The sequence below is a fragment of the Salvelinus fontinalis genome, chromosome 39 (genome assembly GCF_029448725.1).
Source record: "Salvelinus fontinalis isolate EN_2023a chromosome 39, ASM2944872v1, whole genome shotgun sequence".
In the NCBI taxonomy this organism is placed as follows: Eukaryota; Metazoa; Chordata; class Actinopteri; order Salmoniformes; family Salmonidae; genus Salvelinus; species Salvelinus fontinalis.
Window position 1 is genome coordinate 16634468 of NC_074703.1, and position 15621 is coordinate 16650088.

Consider the following 15621-nt stretch of genomic DNA (forward strand, 5'->3'; position numbering starts at 1 on the left):
AATTTAGAGTTGCATTTGTCACATGACCAGAGCAGTACGTTGTGTACTGATACCTTTGATCTCTGTTGCAGGCCCAGACTTAAGTGACAGCCACAATTCTACAGAAGCCAGTGATCCAGCAGGTGGCACTATGTGACTTGTCCTACTGGATAAGTTTCAGATGGCCTGGTGACCTGGTGAGTGACATGAACGTGACACGTCCCCAGCCCGCCCACACGCCGGCTGGAAGCAATCACAACTCACTCATTTTCTCTTATAACGAGACTTCTGAACAAGCACCACTTTGGAGGGTTGTCATTTTCTAGTTTGTGGGTGGGTGGCAGACAGTCGGGTGTGGTTTGTCACGCAGTGGACCTTTCTAGTGATGGTCCATATCCCTGGACCCAGACTTAGGACGGAATGCTTTTGCAGCCAGGCTAAAGGGATTGCGGTCACATTCCTCTACTCCTACAACACTGCCTACAGTTCAGACTAAAATATCAGCCCCGGCCATCTTGCGGTCATAACATCACACTTTCTTTGACAGGTAAAGGTGTTTCAATAGCATACAGAATGTAAAACGTTGATAGTTGGTGTCATATGCCACAGACCAGACAGTCTGAGGCTAGAGAGACAAGACTATGCTAAACTGATCTAGGACATACCCATCAGAAATTTGCATTGGCACTTATCCATATAGACTTCTAGCTCTTTATAACTCGGTACAGGAAAGGGGAAATAGCACACTCCCTGACCACTATATGTACCCAAACAAAGTCAATCATAATATTTTGGGCAGTAAGAGTAAACATCACTGTTGTTTCTGCTTAGGCAGACAGCTAATGGGTTTTGCAAATAAATACACTATATTGCACTACATTTACCATTTAATCAATAACTGGGGGTTATGGGTATTAAACACAATGAATTACAGTTTAATTAAAGAGTGAATATCTAATGAATAGATTTCCAGTGTAATTACCCATTCAGAACATACTGTGACAAGGTAGGCTAATTACATGTGACAATGTAATTACCTGCTTAGTGCTGGAGCAACCACCATGTAAATCATCTACTAGGGGTAGGGAATTTGCTGACAAATTCAACAAATAATTCACTCATTCAGTCTTAGGAGTGAGTGTTTATCCTACTTGGCACGGCAGCAGTGTGGTCATCTGTGTGCTACTTACTGTGAACATGTAGTATAAAAGAATGGAATTGGACACATTTTTTCTCTTTAAACCACTACCGTAACTCCTATAATTTTTTACGCTCTTTACATTGGACTACATTTTTTTAAATCCCCTAAAAAACATCTATTTACATATATAGGTCTGTTGCTAGATATTGATGCTGTTACTGGTCACAGTCTCATTGAACCCTTCATGACATTGGTTTGGTTTGGCCACAAAGATTTTCATTGTTTGACTTGTCCCCTTTAATAGAGGCTCAGACAACAGGAAGATGCTTTCACAGGGACACTACCTGCGGTTATCTTCCGCATGCATCCACTACCCGCATTTATCTACCGCATGCATCCACTACCCGCATTTATCTTCCGCATGCATCCACTACCCGCATTTATCTTCCGCATGCATCCACTATCCGCATTTATCTTCCGCATGCATCCACTACCCGCATTTATCTTCCGCATGCATCCACTACCCGCATTTATCTTCCGCATGCATCCACTACCTGCATGTATCTACCGCATGCATCCAGTGCATGTATTTTTTAAGAATATCTTTGGAAATCACAAGTTTAAGGCATCTCAACTTTTTTAAGTTAAGTTTTGCTAAATCATTTGCAAAAGGATGCTTGTCCAAAAGGATGCTTGTTTTTTTACGGAGGCACAACCCTGATGATCGCACAGCAATCACACCAATATATTGGATTGAATATTGAAATCGTTGAATTTAATTGATTGTTTACCAATTAATTCAGTACTGCTAGACCGGATAGTGTAATTTGTACTCTTTAGGTGGCGCTGTATATATGCACACACAACCCTCTGCTAAATATGGATTGTCTGGCTCATAAGTGTTTCGGATATCCGCCGGTACTGAGGTTGTGTCAGCGTGGTGTTGTTGTAACTCAGAAATGGCTTTAGGTCTGATGTCTTTGGGCACCAAACAGTTCTGACCACAGCAGCCACCGCTCCAGCCCTCAGGCGGACCAAAGTGGGCCAGACCAGTCACTCGATCAGTGTGTTCCGGAGTTTGTTGTCCAAGACTCCTCTTCATAAGTGTACGCTTTCAGTTACTTTATTTATGCACTCACCAGGCAGCCCAATGCTAATTGCTGGGGGGATGTGAGGCGGTAGAAAAACAATCACAAACGGACTCACCACAGACTCAATTTCATCAGTGCTTCTCTGAGTGAGGTAGGCATATTCCGGTCCCAGAACTGAGCTGGCCTTGTGTGTAAATATCTGTGATATAGCCTAGCCGACACGGTGAAACATTGTATCCAAATTGTAAATGTTTGGCATATTATTCTGTAACCTTTGCACAGAACTCAATCCTAAAATACTCCAGAATAGAATATAACAAAAATACAGTTTTATATTTGATGATGGAGCACAATCAGAATAGTGCATATGAATAAATATAAATTCTGTTGTATCATTCATATGCTGAATCATTCTTGGGGAGGAATGTAGGAACTTGAGTTCTGGGGAAGGGGATGTGGGGGGTTATTGCCAGTGTCAGCCCCTGGGTCAGGCATCTGCAGTATGATTACAAGTGTTGACAGACTCAGGGGATATAAACAGCATCTGAAGGGCCTCGCAGCATTCAGTGCTGCCAGTCTTACACTCTGACACCATTCAAAATAGCATCTTTAAAACAGCATAGTTTTCTACACTCCGGCGTGGCACTTGAAGGGCACCCAGGATCAGCCTCATTAGGACGACTTCTCCCCCAGAGGAAGTGTCTGGCTGAAAGACATTAGGACTACCTCTCCCCCAAGGGAAGTGTCTGGCTGAAAGACACAAGCTCTAACAATCCCATCTCAATAGCCAGTGTTCCTATGTAGGAGTCAACTGTATGTTACTATGTAACTGGCCTTATGAAAAATGCTTATGAATATTTAACTAGAGAAGATGACATACAAGTCCTATTGTATTACTTTCTAAATAACCTTGTCCCCACCCAGGCTAATTCTTACTGTAGAGCGAGCCGGCTGGCGGACGAGACAACTTGCAAACTGATTTCATATTCTTTGTACAATATGTGTTTTGTTTCTCGTTAAAATCTGTAAATGACTCTATAAACACAGTTTTTCTGTGATTCATGAAGCGATAGATGCATTGCGTGTGTGTTCACTGTGCAGCTGTCTGTATCAGACCCTCCCTGTCATCCTTACCCTCACACCCTCCTTCTCTGTGCTGACGTAGAGAGACAAGCCCAGCTTTCAGACCAATCAGAGTCCCCACAAACCCACATACACAGCACTCGTCGCTTCCGGTGTAATCAAGGCATTTGGTTGCTGCACATGGGATGACTCCAGTCCCACCCTTCTCGATTAATTATTCACAATCCATTTGTAAAATTTCTACAACTTCTCCATGTAATAGCAAATGGAAGAGATAAATTAACACAAATTAGTTATCTTTAGGGGGGGAACAACAGTTACAGCAATTAAACTGCCGTATTAAAAAGATTTAGGCCTAAAGTAGCTCCCTCTTGCAGATGCTCCTGGGCAGTTTTTTCCTGTTTGCTATTCCACTGAGACTCACTGCCTGCAATGCAGGGGCTGACACAGTGTCCTATTACTTAAACAATGCATGATGCATTGGCTTGATAAAGTAAATCTGCTTATGTCCGTGCTCCAATTATGGAAAGGTTGTCTGTGAAAACAATGCAGATGTACAGTTCTTAAAAAATATATATTTATGTCCTTTAAAAAAAAAAAAGACAGTTGATGCTCAGTCAAGCCATGTGCTGGTGGTGACCCAATGAATGCTGCAATGCAGTGAATTATTATCTGTTGGACAGGGTGTGTTGTCTTTCCACCTGTTCCACACCAGATGGCGATGTTCACAACAGTGACTCACGCAGCCCAGAATGGAAACTCATTTCACAGTGCTACGCCAAGCCTTATTCATCAATGTCAAGCATTGCCCTTTGACTGTGATCCAACAGTGCTTCCTAACAAATATGCTTACTACCATTTAAAAAGTAAAAATCCAATGAGTTCTATCTGGACAACAAGGTGGAGTATGAATTTGACTACGTGTTGTAATATGGGGACTTTCAAGAGCTTGAACTGAATTTTAAGAATGTCACCAAAAGAAACACAGATTCTTATCCAATAAATTAGCTTTCCGAACTAAAACTGAAATGGTGAAACACTATTAGATTTAGATAAAGACCAGTGCCCGTATACAGTGCAGCTGTGAAAGCTTCAAGTTCCTTGGTGTCCACATCACCAAGAAACTAACATGGTCCAAGCACACCATGACAGTCGTGAAGAGGGCACAACAAAACCTATTCCCACTCAGGAGACTGAAAATACTTGGCATGGGTCCTCAGATCCTCAAAAGGTTCTACAGCTGCACCATCAAGAGCATCCTGACTGGTTGCATAACTGCCTGGTATGGCAACTGCTCCGACCGCAAGGCACTACAGAGGCTAGTGCGTACAGCCCAGTACATCACTGGGGCCAAGCTTCCTGCCATCCAGGACCTCTATACCAGGCGGTGTCAGAGGAAGGCCTTAAAAATGATCAAAGACTCCAGCCACCCTAGTCATAGACTGTTCTCTCTGCTACCGCACGGCAAGCGGTACCGGAGCAGGTACCAAGAGGTTTCTGAACAGCTTCTACCCCCAAGCCATAAGACTCCTGAATATCTAATCAAATGGCTACCCAGACTATTTACATTACCCCCCCCCCCCCCCCCCCTCTTTTACACCACTGCTACATAGTCGTTATCATCTATGCATAGTCACTTTAATAACTCTAACTACATGTACATATTACCTCAACTAACTGGTGCCTCCACAAATTGACTCTGTACCGGTACCCTCCTGTATATAGTCTCGCTATTGTTATTTTACTGCTGCTCTTTAATTACTTGTTACTTTTATTTCTTATTCTTATTCATATTCTTATTATTTAAACTGCATTGTTGGTTAGGGGCTCGTAAGTAAGCATATCACTGTAAGGTCTACACCTGTTATATTCGGCGCTTGTGACTAATACAATTTGATTTGATCTAGGATCAATTTAGCCTTTTAGATCACAATAAATGCGATTGCAAAGACAGGTGAGGACCTGATCATAGATCAGCACTCTTACTCTGAGATGCTTTGTGGATGCAGGCCTTGATTAGCATTATTGAACATTTGAGACGTTTTCAGTTGGCCTTGATTACAGTCAACTTTAATTCAGTTCATTACAGTTATCCCCTCAGTTTTGTTTGATAAGTTCAGTGAATGCGGACATCCTGTCTGTTCTGTAGAGGCCGTGTTAGACAGAGATTATGTCAACTTTGGTCTGCTGGCACAATGACAGAATCGGTGTATCGATGACTCACACCTACAGCGGTGTGCCATCCCTGAGCGTCTCCATCAACATGATTACCTTTATGGATGCCTATTACATCACAAATCACTCTGCGGAGACTAGGTGGTCACACCCTCACACCGCGCTCAAAGCCGGTGGCACAGTTTACGTTGTGTGAGGGTGAGAATGTGCGAAGCGGTGAGTGAATATGTCACAGAATTCCTTACATTCCTGGGATAGGTCTGGGGTGGCTGGCTCGGTGTTGGGTTCCTGGGGGTAAGGAAAGAGGAGCCAGGGGAATAGGGTGCCGACTCAGCAGCTGACACCTCTGATCTCTCTCTCTCCCTCCCTCCGTCCTCCACCCTTAACTAAATACTAAGCCACACTGTAAAAAAATGATCTAGCTGTTTCAACCAAATATTATTAAGTAACTGGGTTCCACAGCCTTTTTTTTGTTTACTCAACTTTTCGGGCAAAATGTTACCTGAACTTAACATTTTAGTTGGCTCAAACTTAGCTCCAACATGAGAAAAACAAAGGCAAAAAAAGGCAAAAAACGTACAATGATGTGTTAGCTCAAATTGTCTCATAATATGAAAATCACACACAGTGCTTTTAACATATAATGTTTTCAACTTTCATATTTTAACACGTTGACATGATTACATTGTGTATGTTAACTTATACAGTAATTAATATTTAACATTATCTCACCTAGGATTTTAGCTCACAACCTCTTGGTTCACAGCATTCCAATCGTTCTGCTACTCCACCATGTCTAGGTCAATAACTGTTTTCACCTGTATTTCTACACGTTGCACTTTAAAGTAAATTTCAGCTATGTTAAAAGTACACTCAAGAAAAATGATTTTATTTATCTTAGAGATTAAGGAGTGACATTAAAACAGAGTAGTATGCCCCACCAACATAAGACAAAAAAAAATACTTTTAGCATGCTTATAGGGAAGGCCACTCAACATGCTCGGCACTGACACAAATGACTGATGATTGGCTGAAATACATTTATAATAAGAAGATTATGTGAGCTGTTTCGGAGGGACTTCAGTATTGGAGGGACTTTGGAGTTTCGGAGGGACGTTGGTATCATTGAGCATAACATATTGCTGAAATAACTTAGGTGTTATGGATTAACATCTTCTGCCTTATTATGGATGGACAGATACCTATCCAATAGAACACAGAGGGTTTTCTTTAATGGAAGACTCTCTAATGCAGACTCGGTTGAGTGTGGTGTACCACACGGCAGCCAGCTTGGACCATTATTGTTTTCTGTGTTTACTAATGACCTTCCACTGACCTTGAATAAAGCATGTATGTCCCTGTACACTGACAACTCAACACTATAGACATCGTTTGCAACAGTAAAATAAATACCTGACACCCTTAACATAGAGCTACAGTCATTTTTTGAATGTGTACAAGCAATAGGCTGGTATTAAATATCTCAAAAACCAAGTGATGCAGCGGTCTTGTGGCGTCACTACAGATCCGGGTTTGATCCCGGGCTGTGTCGCAGTCGTCCGGGTTAGGGGAGGGTTTGGCTGGTCGGGATGTCCTTGTCCCATTGCGCTCTAGCGACTCCCGTGGCAGGCCAGGCACAGACACGCTGACACATCCTACACATTGGTGCTGCTGGCTTCCAACTTAAGCAAACAGTGTATCAAGAAGCAGTGCGGCTTGGCAGGGTCGTGTTTTGGAGGACGCATGGCTCTCGACCTTCGCCTCTCCTTAGTCCATACGGGAGTTGCAGCGATGGGACAAGACTGTAACTACCAATTGGGGAGAAAAAGGGCTAAAAAGTCAAAAAAATATATTTTAAAATAAGTGAAAGCATAATTTTTGGGACAAATCACTCGCTCAACCCGAAACCTCATCTGGATTTATTAATGAATAATGTGGCTACTAAGCAAGTTGAAGAGACTAAACTGCTGGGTGCTACCCTAGATAGCAAGCTAACATGGTCAAAACATATAGGCATAATGGTTGTTAAAATGGGAAGAGGTCTGTCCATGATAAGGCGTTGCTCTGCTTTCTTGATATCTCAGTCAACCAGACAGGTCTTACAGGCCCTAGTTTCATCGCACCTGGACTACTGTCCAGTTGTGTGGTCAGGAAGGACATAGCCAAATTGCAGTTGGTACAAAACAGAACAGCACGTACTGCACTTAGATGTACACGGAGGGCGAATGTCAATGACATGCATGTCAATCTCTCCTGGCTCAAAGTTGAGGAGAGATGGACTGCGTCACTATTGGTCTTTGTGTGAGGTGTGATGTGTTGAAGGTACCGAACTGTCTGTTCAAGCAGTTGGCACACAGTTCAGACACTCATTGGTACAACACAAGACATGCAACCAGAGGTGTCCTCACTGTCTCCAGGTCCAGAACAGAGGCTGGGAAACACACAGTACTAAATAGAGCCATGACTTCATGGAACTCTCTGCCACCACAGGTAACTCAAGCTGGCAAATAAAACATATAAAAGAACACCTTACAGCACGACAGGGACAGTGAAGAGACACAGACATTTTTATGCATTTTGTATTGTATTTGCATTGTATTGTGTATTGTATTGTATTATGTTTGTGATATGTGTTTGGGATACAGCTGTGATATGTGGTTGTCTCACCTGGCTATCTTAAGATGAATGCAATAGCTGTGGGTCGCTCTGGATGAGAGTGTCTGCTGAATGGCTAAATTATAATGTAAATGTAGTGCTATGTATGTATATTTATGTATATGATGTATTTTATTTGTTGTGTTGTTTCCTGGGGATCCTAATAATGACTGAAAACTCATTGATGAGGGAATAGTCAGATGAACTGAAAATTGACACAGACATAGTGGTGTAGCAGGAAGATTGGAATGCCCTGAACATTTTGCCATGCAAGGCCTACCAGTCTGTTCGATCACATCTCATTGAAGAGGCGTTGCTGTTCCCCTCACCTATCATGGGGTGAATCAATGTCCATGTTGTGAAGCATCCTCTTGTCAGTTGGAGTAAAAGCCAATCTATTAGTTAGCCTATGAGTGATGTGGCTCGACAGGAATTGCTTTTCAACACTCAAGCCAGATGAGGAGAAAATGTTCCCATGGTCAACATTCTCCAATTCATTTTGTCCATTGAATTTGCAACCTTGTGATCAAAATAAATACAGTATCTAAAGGCTTCATATCAGATTCTGCTTAAAGTGTATTGAATGGACTTAAACGCACAATTGAGTATGGCTGACAATTTATCGGGATTGGGTTACGTTGTTGTCATAAATGGTGTATTGTATTTATAGACTGAGAAACCTCTTTGGAGATACTGGAGAAGTATCATATCCTTCTGACTACAGCCCTCTTCTAAGACAGTCCAGAACATTTTGCTAGAAGTATGCTAGCAGTTCCTGTTTAAATAGTATTTTTGACTCAAGTAAAATGCCAATGATTTGTGCTGTGTCATCGATTAATGTGGACCTGCAGAAAGGTCACCTCTGCCCTGGTACATTTCCCCTCAAACACTTATGCCCATTTGAGAATTTCTGTGACACTTGTGTACCAGATGCACTTTTCCTTTCTCTGCAGAGGCTATATCCTTGAAAACTGCTTTCCACTCTGAACACTCCCGTCTGCCAAGCTGCGCTTACCCAATTCAATGCCGCCAAAAGGTCGGACTGAGCATGCCATTTGAACCAGGGTTTATTATTGATTACGTTCGGTGGGCCCTCTGTGGCAGCCTGTCTGTTTAGTAGTGTATTTAGTTTTTTTGTTAGGCTAGTGAATGTAGGCTACTGTGTTGTGTGGCGTGCTCACTGCTGTTCAATCTCTCCCATACACCTCTGACTCTTTCACGTGTTTATTCCTATCAGAATCTTATACATGCACATGTTATCCACAGTACATAACTTAGGCTATCAGTTACCTTTCTGAGTAAGCGGCATGTATAAGTATGTGAGCATAGTATCATGCATGTTTTATTTACTTTTTTATTTCACCTTTATTAAACCAGGTAGGCCAGTTGAGAACAAGTTCTCTGTCACGATCGTGTGGCGGATTGACGGACCAAAACGCAGCATTTGGAAAATAAGCCATCTTCTTTTATTTTAAAGACGACGAAAAATAAACACGAAACACTTAATACAAACTATACAAAACGACCGTGAAGCTACAAACGTTGTGCATAGACAGACAGGCTACAAACGTTCTGACATAGACAATTACCCACCATTAATGAGAGCCTATGGCTACCCTAAATAAGGCTCCCAATCAGAGACAACCGACATCAGCTGTCTCTAATTGGGAACTCATTCAGGTAACCATAGACTCTTCTAGATCACTCACCAACATAGACAACGCTAGACCTCTACACTAAACACAAAACCATATTTTACACCCCATAACCCCTTTACCAAATAAACATCCAAAACCAACAAAACATAAACATTACCCATGTCACACCCTGACCTAACTAAAATAATCAAGAAAACAAAGAATAATAAGGCCAGGGCGTGACATTCTCATTTACAACTGCGACCTGGCCAAGATAAAGCAAAGCAGTGTGACAAAACAACAAAGTTACACATGGGATAAACAAACGTACAGTCATCAAAACAATAGAAAAATCTATATACAGTGTGTGCAAATGTAGAAGATTAGGGAGGTAAGGCAATAAATAGGCCATACAGGCAAAATAACTACAATTTAGCATTAAAACTGAAGTGATTATATGCAAATGATGATGTGCAATTAGAGATACAGGGGTGCAAAAGAGCAAGAAGAGAAAAACAACATGGGGATGAGGTAGTTGGCTGTGCTATTTACAGATTTGCTGTGCACAGGTACAGTGATCGGTAAACTGCTCTGACAGCTGATGCTTAAAGTTAGAGGGAGATATGTCTCCAGCTTCAGTGATTTTTGCAATTCGTTCCAATCGTTGGCAGCAGAGAACTGGAAGGAAAAGCGGCCAAAGGAAGTGTTGGCTTTGGGGATGACCAGTGAAATATACCTGCTGGAGCGCGTGCTACGGGTGGGTTGTTGCTATGGTGACCAGTGAGCTGAGATAAGGCGGGGCTTTACCGAGCAAAGACTAATAGATGACCTGGAGCCAGTGGGTCTGGTGACGAATATATAGCGAGGGCCAGCCAACGAGAGCATACAGGTCGCAGTAGTGGGTAGTATATGGGGCTTTGGTGACGAAATGGATGGCACTGTGATAGATTATATCCAGTTTGCTGAGTAGAGTGTTGGAGGCTATTTTGTAAATGACATCGCCAAAGTCAAGGATCGGTAGGATAGTCCGTTTTATAAGGGTATGTTTGGCGGCATGAGTGAAGGAGGCTTTGTTGCGAAATAGGAAGCCGATTCTAGATTTAATTTTGGATTGGAGATGCTTAATGTGAGTCTGGAAGGAGAGTTTTCAGTCTAACCAGACACCTAGGTATTTGTAGTTGTCCACATATTAGTATATATAGTCAGAACCGTCCAGAGTAGTGATAGCTAGTCAGGCGGACGGGTGCGGGCAGCGATTGGTTGAAGAGCATGCATTTAGTTTTACTAGCATTTAAAAGCAGTTGGAGGCCACGGAAGGAGTGTTGTAATGGCATTGAAGCTCGTTTGGAGGTTCGTTCTTTCCATTCTTTGGGGATCTCAGACAATACGAAAAAGAGGTTGAACAGGCAAGTAATAGGGGTTGCAACAATTTCGACGGGTAATTTTAGAAAGAGAGGGTCCAGATTGTCTAGCCCAGCTGATTTGTAGGGATCTGTAACGGTCGTCTTTCGGATAGTTATTAGACCAAGGCGCAGCGGGTGATGAATACATAATGCTTTAATGCAAGATGAAGACAGACACGAAATACACTTGACTAATTTACAAAATAACAAAATGAACTAGACAGACCTAAACTACGAACTTACATGAAACGAAGAACACATGAACAGGAACGAACGAACGAACGAACGAACGAGACGAGACAGTACCGTGTGGTGCAATAAACACAGACGCAGCGACAATCACCCACAAACAAACAGTGAGAACAACCTACCTTAATATGACTCTCAATAAGAGGAAAACGCAAAACACCTGCCTCTAATTAAGAGCCATACCAGGCAACCCAAAACCAACATAGAAACAGAAAACATAGACTGCCCACCCAAAACTCACGCCCTGACCATCACACACATACAAAACAACAGAAAACAGGTCAGGAACGTGACAGGATCCAGGTTTTGCAGCTCTTTCAGAACATCAGCTGTCTGTATTTGGGTGAAGAAGAAGCGAGGGGGGGGGTTGCAACTTTGAGCAAGTTGCTGCAGGGGGTGCAGAGCTGTTGGCCGGGGTAGGGGTAGCCAGGTGGAAAGCATGGCCAGCCGTAGAAAAATGCTTATTGACATTATTATCGTAGATTTATCAGTGGTGACAGTGTTTCCTAGCCTCAGTGCAGTGGGCAGCTGGGAGGAGGGGCTCTTATTCTCCATGGACTTTACAGTGTCCCAAACATTTTGGAATTAGTGCTACAGGATGCAAATTTCTGTTTGAAAAAGCTAGCCTTTGCTTTCTTAACTGCCTGTGTATATTGGTACCTGACTTCCCAAGAAAAGTTGCATATAGTGGGGGCTATTAGATGCTAATGCAGAACGCCACAGGATGTTTATGTGCTGGCCAAGGGCAGTCAAGTCTTTTGAATGGGGCATGCTTATTTAAGATGGTGAGGAAAGCACTTTTAAAGAGCAACCAGGCATCCTCTACTGACGGGATGAGGTCAATATCCTTCCAGGATACCCGGGCCAGGTCGATTAGAAAGGCCTGCTCGCTGAAGTGTACAAGCACATGCTCCATCAAACAGAATTAATAAATAAATACAACACTGCCAGTTCCTGCTGTCGTAGAAAATGCCAAACGGCCAAGTCATACTGCTTCTTTTTCTGCTGATGGATTATGGATCAGCTGCATCGGCAAGAAAATAGTCCCCAGTCCCCACGTTGTATCCAGTCCCCACGTTGTATCCAGTCCCCACGTTGTATCCAGTCCCCACGTTGTATCCGGTCCCCACGTTGTATCCGGTCCCCACGTTGTATCCGGTCCCCACGTTGTATCCGGTCCCCACGTTGTATCCAGTCTCCACGTTGTATCCAGTCCCCACGTTGTATCCAGTCCCCACGTTGTATCCAGTCCCCACGTTGTATCCAGTCCCCACGTTGTATCCAGTCCCCACGTTGTATCCAGTCCCCACGTTGTATCCAGTCCCCACGTTGTATCCAGTCCCCACGTTGTATCCAGTCCCCACATTGTATCCAGTCCCCACGTTGTATCCAGTCCCCACGTTGTATCCAGTCCCCACGTTGTATCCAGTCCCCACGTTGTATCCAGTCCCCACGTTGTATCCAGTCCCCACGTTGTATCCAGTCCCCACGTTGTATCCAGTCCCCACGTTGTATCCAGTCCCCACGTTGTATCCAGTCCCCACGTTGTATCCAGTCCCCACGTTGTATCCAGTCCCCACGTTGTATCCAGTCCCCACATTGTATCCAGTCCCCACATTGTATCCAGTCCCCACATTGTATCCAGTCCCCACATTGTATCCAGTCCTCACATTGTATCCAGTCCCCACGTTGTATCCAGTCCCCTTTGACTTGACTGGCCTATATTCCTTCCAACTGAAATCCAATGCTTTTCATTTCAAGTCTATCCCATATTGATTACTGGGTTTCTTAATTGTCATCATATCACTGAAGTGAATGCTTGTCCACTTTGTTTTTGTGAGTTTTATTACTCGATTTCGAAGTTGGAAATTCAGTTTTGTAATCTGAATGAGCTCGTGCAGCAGAGTTACTGCTAGTTTTGGGTTCAAGTTCAAATGTGAATTTCTCATCCCACTGGACAAAAACAGGTTGAATCAACGTTGTTTCCAAGTAATTTCAACAATAAAAAAATCTACTTTATGACATTGAATCAATGTGGAAAACAGATTGGATTTGCAAGAAGTCATCAACGTAAGGGAATTTTGTCTTTTTTTCAACCAACTTTTAACCTAAATCTAATGACATGATCACATTTCTGTTAATTTCACGTTGAACTCTCGTTAGTTGACAACATAATCAAATCTAAATCAAAACTACACGCTGAAATTACATCTGTGCCCAGTGGGATGTCAATTCCTGAAATGTAATGGTCAGGAATGTTAGTACTGAAAGGGATAATTGATAGATGAGCAGACATGCAATCATGCAACAATTTTTAAGTACTGTATTGACTTTCAACAGAATGTTTTTCATAGTATCCTATGTTTAAAGAATGCTCTATCATATAGGCTACACTAACAGTGCTGGTTGGACTAGTTGCTTGAAGATATCTGTGCTGAATACACTGCTGGGGGTATGCTAGTGGTTCTGATGTCATCCTTGAACAATTCTCTTCCAATGCATACTGGGTCTCCCCAGCTGTTGTTTCAATATCATCTAACCCCACGTTAATAAAAGCCTAATTGAAGGAGCTTGATATCCCAGTATATCCAGTTACTTGCACTTGTACACAAAGCCTCTATGAATGGCTATACCCTTCGGCCCATTCTGTGTGTCTGTGTGTCTGTGTGTGTGTGTCTGTGTGTGTGTTGAATAGAGGACCCTATAATTGGTATGGAGACAGCTGACCTGCCAATAACAAAAGAAACCTCTCTGGCACATTTCCCTCTGGGTAACTGCCTGTTTCTTTGTTCCGTATATGATCATTCCACACGCACACACGCACATACTATTAATGTTTGAGGTCAAGGCAAGTCAATTAATGCATTTTGATCTAGCTGTTAACCTTACAGAAGGCTAAATCACATCTTGATATTATGTGCCGTTGTGCCAGATTAGTAGTAGGCCTAGGCTGAGTTTGCTCATCAATCATTTATAGTGCTGTAAATCTCTCTTTCACCCTCAGTGTTGAATAATCCTGCCGACTCAGTGATATTTTACATATCAAACAAACTGTAAGGTCTTAGAAATTTGATGGGGAGGGAGGAAGAGAAACGATAATATGAACTCCATAGAGGGGGTTACTTCTTCTCAGAGTAGAGAATTTCTCTTTTCGATGGTATCCTTAGTTTTTCTGAAATTGGTTGTATATTAGTATAAATGAAAGCAAACCCACATTTGAGACCCAGTTTGTTCGACAACAGCAGTTGCTGTTGACCTGTTTCTGTTTCCTTCTTGTGCTGCAGGCAGCTGTGCTTAATTGTATCTTTCTAGTCAGATTGCTGTGGATAGTAACCCAGCTGTTAATGGGTCAAGTACAGTTGTCTCTGTCAAGGATTCATGCATCTAGACGTCTTTTAATCTCGCTGTGTGACATAATGCATTCTAAATGCTAATGGAAAGTATGTCAGAACATGCTTTGGGAAATTGCAATGTTCTTGGCTGATGCCCATTAGTTTTCCTCCCATACCATCATCTCGTCATGGTCTGTAGTGAGGCTTTGAAAGTATTGTCACGGTTCAAAATGCAGAGGTGTCTAGGGGTCGTTCATAAAATGAACAAGATTAACGTGGCCATTGGGTAACCCCCTTAAGCATTTTAAATATTAACTTTGCTCCAGAACGTTATTTCTAGGATGTCCCAATACCATTAAACAACCCATAATGGCTGTGCACTTCAAATTTGACAGTGGATCTCTTTCATTTCTGCTAAAGAAACCCCTACATTTTGTCAGTACAGATACACTTGATATGGAAATTCTGGACGAAAGCAGTTAATCATATTTTTTTGCAATGATTTTTTTGTACAGAGGATACAGATATGATGGCCAATATTAGGTATTATCATCAAGTATCCGTGCAGTATTGTCAGGACTGGACATATGGTGGTAAGCTGATGATGATGGTGGTGGTATAGCAAGGTCTACTCTAAAATCACTATCTGTTAGGCTATGTCATTACACCCAGCAGTTTGAGCTGCACTTTAATCAGACTATTGAAAGTTCTCTGTGATCCATGTCTGTGTCTGAGAGCTCAGCAGCGTCAGTGTCGGGGCCTCAGCATGGTTCTCATTAACATAGCTTTCCCAAAATTGATTTAAGGTTTACTTTGTCAATGCCATCTTCCTTTTGCCTATTCAGATGCTGTCTGCAGGACTTTCAGCTTGCCCAG